This window comes from Dryobates pubescens, chromosome 2, assembly GCF_014839835.1.
Source record: "Dryobates pubescens isolate bDryPub1 chromosome 2, bDryPub1.pri, whole genome shotgun sequence".
Taxonomy (NCBI): domain Eukaryota; kingdom Metazoa; phylum Chordata; class Aves; order Piciformes; family Picidae; genus Dryobates; species Dryobates pubescens.
The window spans coordinates 34,098,334-34,108,040 of NC_071613.1; positions in this window are offsets into that span (position 1 = coordinate 34,098,334).

Sequence of the window (9,707 nt, forward strand, 5' to 3'; positions counted from 1 at the left end):
TAGGAAGTCTTGATCATGAGTAAGTGATGTAAGCTGAAGTAAGTATGTGACAGAAGAAAACATGCATCTAAACCAGGCCTGGGACTATCCAATCTTGTTTGTAAACAAATCTTTGTAATTCTTCTCATATGACAGAATTTAGAGGGACATCTTGAGGTTAATATCCTTCAGCCCAATACCCATTTCATTACAAATATGGTTAGCATTTTGGCACAATTCAATTGTCTTGATCACAGGTAACATCTCCAAGCATCATCAGATGTCTTTTTTCCATTTTCTGATTTTCATATATTCTCTGCTGGATGTTCCCTGATGAAGGCTAAGAGTTTTCTTGATTTTCCTTCTACTTCAGTGCAGGGTGAGCCAGATTAGTTTAAGGTCTTCATTGGTGCTTTGGACTAAGGTAGCTGGTCACACAGAGACAGATGATTTGAGCTCACCTATTCCATTCCACTTGTTCTGAAATTAAAAGACTATTTATAAATTTGCAAGATTTCTGACTACTACTTCCTTTAATATGATGTAAAATTAATACTTGCAATTGAATGCAAACAGCTACAGAATGTTTACTCTGACATAAGAGGTAATAAAAGTGTTTTCTAAATGACTGTCTTTTTAAACACAAAGCCAGGTTCCTACTGGTACAATAATTCTCAATGTGTATTTGTGAAAGGCATGAATACCTCTGCAATAAATATTGTAGCTGTGAATCTCAAACCTAGTCAGCAACACTTTTTCTTCAAGAAGAGGAAAAGCTGCTTGGCCTTGGCATTTTCTGGTTTACAGGTCAAACCTGCAAGATGACAACATATTACACAAATATGTATATGATGACAAAACAAACAGAAAAAAACCAACAGGAATAACTCCACCACTTCTGGTAATGGAAGTGCAATTGTATCAATGAAAAGCTTTACATATACATATATCAGAAATGGATATTCATAACCTGAACAATATCAAGCTTACTGCTACAATCTGTGCTGTTGGGTAGTAAGCCAAAATCACATGTAAATCTAGGTCTGGGAATGAAAGATTGACTAACTAGGTAATTCATACTGCTGGCAAATCTTGACAAGAATTAAGAAGGACTTACTGCAGACCGCTGTTTTCCCAAGGGGGCTTGTTTTCAAGAAGTTTGGCCCCTTGTTCCTTGGAAATGATAGTGAAAGGGAGTATCTGCTGACACTTTTTGAGGCCAATAATCTCCCCAAAATTTCTCTGAAATTCTGGGGACAAAGCCTTCACACAAGATGGTGTTAGAAATAAGAAAAACAAAGCCAAGTCAAGGCAATGAGTCAATACTATGCATTTTAGGTTTACCCAGCTAGGAAGGCAGCAGGAAAGAATAAACTAAAATACATGATTTTGTGCAAGCCTGCACATGTGTGTAGAGGCCCATACAAATGAAGGCAGGCATACACAGGTGAAGAAAATTAGAAGAGGGTGCATGTGCTCAGAGAGGAGTATGTAAGAAAAAGATTGGATGGAATTAGAAGGGAGAAATCTCATGCATTTTCCTTAAGAGATAACCACCTTACTTCTCCCATTCATTCCCTTAATTAATATCCCTTCTATTTTAAAAAGTACCAATTATAGTATCTCTTGCAGTCTAACTATAGACACTAATTTAAACTCAGATCACCTTAGTCTTAACTTACATGTAGCTTTAAGGTCTTCTGTTCTAATGTTAGACCTGAAGAAGTGTTTCTACATCCAGTATTTACCTAATTTTTCTTGGATATACAAACAGGTCTAACAACAGACATCACCTCTGTCCTCACACTTCGCCTATGTCTTTAATTCATTACAAATATCAAAATGCTGTCCCAAGAGTCATTCTCACACTTGTTCTTTCCTTGTTGGCATGATAAATATTTAAGACTATCATGAGAAAAGGAATAATTTCAGCAAAAATGTCCAACACAGCCCCTCTCCATAATGGTTAATAGTTTTTAGTGTTTTGGGGTTTTTTGTGTGTGTGTGTGGTTTTTTTTTCCTCCTGGGAAGTGAAAATTGAGATTTAAATCCCTGCAGGAAAAAGAAATTGAATTTCAAAAACCCCCAGAATGTACAACTGCTCAGATTTCAGAAAAAGGGAGAATAGCACTCTAAGACAATAATTCACACTGTAATTTAATTCAGACATTCAGTTCTAACTTCCTCTATTTTTGATTTCTAGATACAAGCAGTATAAGTAATGTTTTAATAGTGGATAATTTTATTACTTAAATAAATAAATAAATGTCACTATAACCTGAGATATAAAATAAAACTTTACCTGAACTCCTCTGTAGAATTTCTTTAGAGCGCTTGAATCTTCTTGTCTGCCACACAAAGTTGTGGAGGCAAACAGAATTTCAGACTTTTCAGCTTCAGAGTACAAATTTGACTTTGGAGCAATTAGTCTGTAGCACGTCTGACATCAGGTGCTAGTTTCATGCCAGCCTGTCTATAAGGCATACACCATGTATTTACCAAACTCTGCAACACATGGGAAAATGCCAAGTGGTTTGTTGCTGGTTTCTATTTCTTTTTCTTTTTCCTGGTTATTATATAAAACACTATTCTCCACAGAGCTATATTCAACATACAACAGAACTAGAAAGCATGGTTCCCATAGCCTGAAGTATGCTTACAGGCAAATGCTTTACTGAGACAAGTACTCGTCCCACAGGGGCAACTTTCTCCATAAAGCAGGATAAAAACAGGTGCCAAACCAGCATATTCAGACCTGGGGAGGGGTAGAAATAAAACAGATTTTTTGCACAACTGACACAAGTTGCTTGCAGGAGCTACTATGTATTAACTGCCCCAGCTGAACAGTCATAAGCCATGGGTAACTAAATAAATATGAATTGTACCTGTATTTTCTTATACCATCTGGGGAAGAATGCTGGATGAATTCTTATTTTTCCACACTTTTGGATTAAATATTCACATATAAAGAAATTTTCCAGAGGGGGGAAGCATGTAAATGTAAGAAATACTAAAAATTGCATAATTATTTCCCAAATATTCTCTACAGAAAAAAAATGGGTTGGTTGGGAAATTAATATAAGTGAAAATAAAGGACAAAATAGTTCTGGACATAATAAGATGCATTATTAACTTGTTCTTGAAACTGAAAATTCCTCATTTATGAAGTACCAGAAAGAAATAGTAATTTAGTTTTCTCTCTTTTTCCTTCTCTGTTCTCCACACAGAAAAAGAAATTTTATCTCATGTTTAACAGGCCTTACATTATCTATGCTTTTCAAGGAGTATGAATAATGAATTTTTTTCTTTCCAATTAATTTCAAGGCAACCCAGATGAAAGTTGGGTTCGCTGGCAAAAATAAGGTTTTACAATAGTTCCAAATTTTAAAATGTGTTTATTTTTATGTCATGTCCAGCAGACAAAACTATGCAGCTCATGCATTGATTTCTCTGGCTGACTGAGATGCCTTTTCTCCCCTCTGTTTGTGCTCACCCTAGGCAATGGCAAGATCATGCAGCTGCCACATCTGTGCCACTCGTCTCTTCAAGACATCTACTGTGTATCAGAAAGACAAGCTGGGATAGAAAATATACAGTTCTCGGCACATCTTGCTAACCTGCAGATCCAGACTGGTCATGAACAGGTGAAGGGAGGAGCCACAGCTTTTATTAACCAAAAGTACATTGTTTTGCTTAGCACTACCTGTCCAAATCCTACACTGCCATATAATAAAACCCAATAATTTTCCGCTCAGATAACACAAAATACACTCTCCTCTGAAATGATAATAATGTTCCAACAAAAATGCAGTATTTTCTAGCTTTTGCTGAAACAAAGATAGCGAGCTCCCAGTCTGTACCATGGCAAAAAAATAGGTTGTGATCTGAACAAGTGTGCCAAGAAAGGTTCTTTTGCCTGCTTATTTTTCTCTTAGGTATAACTTATAATGCAGAAAGTTTCCACTCAGCAAGTACCCCTATGGTGTCAGCAGCATGATTCTGTTTGACACATATTAAATGCTGTCAGCAGTAAGTCATACTGGTTGTCTCTCTCAGCAATTCCACTCACAGATATTTAACTGCCCTTTTAAATGGTTCTTTGAGAATGACACTGAAAACAATACTTAAGCAACTAAAAGTGCTTCAAACAGCGAGTGTATGAAGTAACCATGTTAAAGCATAAGGAAAGAGTAGTTCTGCTTATTGAACCTTCAGATCCCCTCAATTAATTGTCACTGGACATCTTATAAACAGAACAAGTATCATCAGTAGCTACCACAAACACCAAATCACACAGTGTTTATGTTGTTGGTTGTAAGGGCAGTGAAAACAGAGTATGCCAAGAAAAAACCCCAGAGGCAGAAGACTCAAATGTTAAAGTTCATGCTACGGCTACAAAACTCAAGAGAGAAATTATTTAATGTTTTACAAGGTTTCCCTTAATCTCTCAAATCCAAATCAACAATTTTAAAAGTCATTTTGTAATAATATAGGAACATGACAGAAACAAGTTTCTTTCAACAGAGTTTAGTAACCAGCCTCTGAGCTTCTGCATAATAGTGCCCACTCCAGAAGTACATACTACTTCCCAATGGCAAATACAAACATTTGAACCACCATTTTTGTCCAGAAGAGGTACTGTTTGAGTAGTCATCAGTCTCAGTGCCTCAAGCAGAGCCAGAAGCTGCTGCTACATTTGCTTACATATCTTCCTGGTGCTTCTTTGATAGCAAACTTAAGCTGAGGAACACTTGAGCAGTGCATGAAAAGCAAGGCAATAGTCGTGTCAACTTTAGGAAACTTTACCTATAATTTTGCATTACGTTGCAGGCAAACGCTTTTTCAGTCCAGAAGGTGCTTGTCTAGAGTAAGTATAGTTTTCAAGATAACCCACCTGTGTCACCTTAAAAATCAGGCCTTAAACCTGTTTTATTGCTCTTAGCTTGCATTCCTCAGGCTTGCATTTCAAAGGCTTTTGTTTTCTTCTCTCCTTTCATTTGTTTTTCAAAAGCTCCGGACATATCTGATGGATTCCCACATTTCTCTGCTTGTTTTGGAATATCTAGAAATATTCTCACAACCCGTATGTTTCTTTCATGTACTTTTCCCGAGCTTTTTCCTTGGTTAGCGCGTACATTAAACATAGAAACGGAGTTACAACCTCAAATGTGCGAGCCTGGCCTCGAGAAAGCCACCACACAATCTGCGCAGGCGTGCAAACACTTGGATTAGTCATCCGCCATGAATATGTAATAGGTAGGAGGAATAATTGTATTAGCTAGGTGTGACTTTGTGAAAGCTCCTGTGTAAGTAACTGCGAAAACTTCTCCTCGGGGCCCCTTTGGACTTTGGGAACAATTCCCAGTGACTGTGCCTATTTAGCGCTAAATAAATAGAAACACTGCCTCTGGTCTGAGAAGTTTTTCCATTCTGGAGTCACCTGGAAAGTTAAAGAAATGTATAAACACTAGGTCTATAGTTTTAAGCATACAGAAGTTCCCTGACTGAGTAAACAATTTCGAACTTCATAAAAAATACAGAGGTAACAAAATAACCACTTTAGGCTGGAATGTGTTATCCTAGTATACACATTATAGTCAAACAATCTTCCTATAAGTCTTGAATTGCAAAGGATAACTTCTTTTTATTGTACCTTTCTAGAACTAATGTCCCTATTTTTTAATTAGTTATGCATATACATGGAATTGTGACTCACTCTCTTTGCAGAAATAAACAGGTTTCCTGTAAGATGTGTCAGAAAAATCACATTCCTGTTTAGCATTATATAAGAATCCTTCTAGATATATGTCCTTGAAGTCCTTAGCATTATCCCAAGTTTACATCTGCACAAATAAGCTGCCAGTCTGGCAACTCAAGATGAGTTTATCAATGCAATTTCTAAAGGTAAAGTACAATTTTTAAAAGAGTCACAGGCCAAGAAGGTGAAAAATACCAAGTTTTCAAGAAGACACATGTTTCAGTTTTTAAGATTTTAAAGTTAGATATCAAGGAAAAAAAACAAACAACAAAACAACAACCAACCAACCAAAAAAACAACCCCACACTGCTTCATTATGAGGCTAGTAAAACACTACAATAACCTTCCCAGGGAGGCTGTGAAATCTCCATCCTTGGAGACACTTGGTTGTCCACTGGATGAAGCCCTGAGCAGCATAAGATGGTTCTGCTTTGAGTAGGGCATTGGAGCAGATGACCTCCAAAATGATCTTGCAACATATACTATTCCAAAATACAAACACCTATTTCAAGAATAGAAAAACTGAGTCAGTAGTTGCTATGTGTACAAGTTCAGCACAGACATTCTAGAAACTAGGTCTCAGTATACTTTCCATGCAGAAACCACCTTTATACTGCCTCTCCCAGGGAGGAGCTGAATCTTATTGTGAAGCATCATTCCCATGCACTGAAATAGCATTGTGACTTTGAGATCAGAAATATAAAAAGAAGCATAGGATTTAGTTTGCTTTGGCATGCATATACCTTTTCCTTAGTCTTATAAGAGCTTTAGCTTTAGCGCTTAAGGTCCTCAAAACTGTGAGGATAATACAGGGTAGAAGCCTGCACCCATTAATGCCCTTGATAAAGCTTCTCTTGGTGTTGGGGCACAGAGTCAGCCCTGGAGAAGCATTTTCATAGTATTTTTTTCAACTATTGTTCCCAATTGTAATGAATTTACAGTTTCTACATCAATCATGTTACATTTATTTATCTATGTTCATCTATAGTAACAATTAAAATATTTAAAAATTAAATTACAAGTCACAGAACATGAAGTTCCTGAGTTCCCATGATGTAGTTTACCTAATGTTAATGGTATTTTTATACTTTGATCTGAATAGCAATGGTACCAAGTGAACCACAGGTTGAAGAGTTAATCCATGTACTTCCAGTCTTTCAAAATTAATTGGGTGACAAATGATTGCATTATCGAGCTCTAATTGCTTAAAAAAGCATGTAATAGATCAGCTGCAAAACATCTTCTTACCATGGTACTGCTTGAATTGATTCGACAGCCACTTCTGAAAAACAAATACAAAACCAGCTGTTTCACATTTTGGTTCACCTTATGCAAATTGTTCCTCAACTCTAAGATTTGTTTAATTTGAAGCTGTATCTTTTAAAAGGTTCCACTTCAAATATGCACTACCAAATTGCTCAACCCCATGCTTGCTTAGATTTCCCCAATTAAATGAGAAGCATTTAAAAGCAAGTACTGTTTTTAAAGTTAGCAATTGTTAAACAACTTACCTTTAGGCCTGAAAATACACCTTTTTTTTCCTTTCTGTTTATCTGTTTGCTGCCCAAATAGGAACAGTAACTTTAAAAAGCATTAATTTTCTATTCATTATACCATTAAATTCCTGAGGCAGCGAAAAATTTCAGCAATTTCAACACAAATCTACAGAAACTTACGAATTAAAACTCTAGCTACTGCATGAATATTCACAGCAATGGAATTTACACCATCATTCAGTAGACTGTCTAAACAAGAAATTAAACTAATTGATTTAAACTTAAGTTCTGGAGCAAGAGAATGCTTTAAAAATAACTGTACTGAGTAGAAAACAAAAAATAAACCCCCCAACTGTGTATGGACCAGAATTTGTCCAAATAGACATGCAACAACAATACAAATTGAATACAAATTGAACATTTGAATTTTACTTTTAAATCCTGGGACAATATGTTTTTACTTAGCATCAGTTACTGAAGCAATTAATTCCTGCATATTTAACATCTAGCTCAAAACAAAGAAAAAATCCCAACAAACCAAAGAAAACTAACCAGGATCTTTGCAGGGTTTTCTGCAAGCTCTTGAGGTGTGCTTCTTCCCCAGGATCTCCATCTCTATTAGAAGTGATCTTTCCAGCAAAGCACTGATGTACTCCTGGCTCACAGAGCTATTGTTGGCATTCAAGGAGAGCAAGTAGGAACAAAATAGCTCTACAAACAGAGTAAAGTTGTGGGCCATGCAGCCCTTCTTACTCTGGTGAGCAGATCCTAAACTAAGAAGGATTGTTTGACATTTTATGACTCTAAAATAGTGACATTTTTCAGCATGAGGAGCAACAGAACATACTATTTAGAGTTGTATAGCAAAGAGATACCCAGAAATTACTGACTTCAAAATGGAAAAGATTTATTGCACTTTCCAAAGTGCCTAACCTATAAAGACCTCTGGCAGCTACAAAACCTTTTCCTTTTCCTCAACTGCTTACATAACTGCATAAAATCAAAACAAAATTTGAATGTAGAAGTTTGAACAAATGCTTATGAAAAAAAGTGTAAAGTTTGATACACCACAGAAATTATGCCAAGTGCAGCAGGTATCACACTGAACTACTTTGCCCTTCAGAACATGCACTTTTTATTATAATTCTAATTTGGTCCGCTGGGTGGATTGCTCCTCTTTTATCCACTAGGCTTGATCAAATCAGTGAAATAGAAGAACTGCTGATGCACGAAGTGTTAGGTCAATGTAACCTTGTCATGGAGTAATATCCCTGCAAATCACAGTAAACAAATGAAACAATTCACTTTATATGCTCTGGGTATTAGACATAAATTACCAAAACTTAAAGGACGAGCATTTTTACTTCAAATGTAATATATTGCTGCATATATGAAAAACTAATGTAAATAACTTAACATACAAAAAGTAGAAAAACATTTACAAATAAATAGCAGTTGTAGTGCCCACTACTAAATCCCCTTCATCCACCACCAGACTTTCCCAGGTCGGTAAAACTGATTTCTAGAGAAAATGTGGGCCCTCTGTTGAATGAGGCAGGAGCCACAGTGACAGAAGATGCAGAGAAGGCTGACTTACTGAATGCCTTCTTTGCTTCAGTCTTCATTGCTCAGGTCAGCTCTTGGAGTCCTTGGCTTTGGAGATAACAGAAAAAGCCTGGAGGAAGGAAGATTTTTCCCTTAACTGAGAAGGATCAAGTTAGAGATAAATTCAATAATCTGGACATGAACAAGTCTGTGGATCCTGATGGGATGTACCTATGAGTGCTGAGGGAGCTTGCAGAACTCATTGCTGGGCTGCTCTCCATCATTGAAAGGTCCTGGAGAACAGGCAAAGTTCCTGAGGACTGGAGGAAAGCAATGTCGTTCCAGTCTTCAAAAAGAGCAAGAGGAAAGATCCAGGCAACTACAGGCCAGTCAGCCTCATCATCATCCCTGAAAAGATGATGTAATGGCTCATTCTAGACATCACCTCAAAGCAGGAAAAGAAGGTTATCAGAAGTAGTCAGCATGAGTTTCCCAAGCAGAAGTCCTATCTGACTAATGTGATAATCTTCTACAGGGGCATGACTGGATGGATAGATGAGGAGAGAGCAGTGGACACAGTCTACCTTGACTTCAGCAAGGCTTTTGATACCATCTTCTACAGTATCCTCGTAAGGCAAGCTTAAGAAATGTGTGTTAGATGAGTGGACAACAGGGCATACTGAAAACTGAAAGAGTTTCTGCACCTGGACAGGCAGGAGAGTTGGGCAGAGAGTAACCTTATGAATCTCAACAAGGGCAAGTGTGGGGTACTGCACCTAGGGAAGAGTAATCCCAGGTGTCAATACAAGTTGGGGGCAGCCCTGCAGCAATGTGCCCTTGTGACTAGGAAGGATAGTGGTATCCTGGAATGCATCAAGAAGAGGAAGGTTCTCCTCTACCTCTACTGTGCCCTGGTGAGATCTCATCTG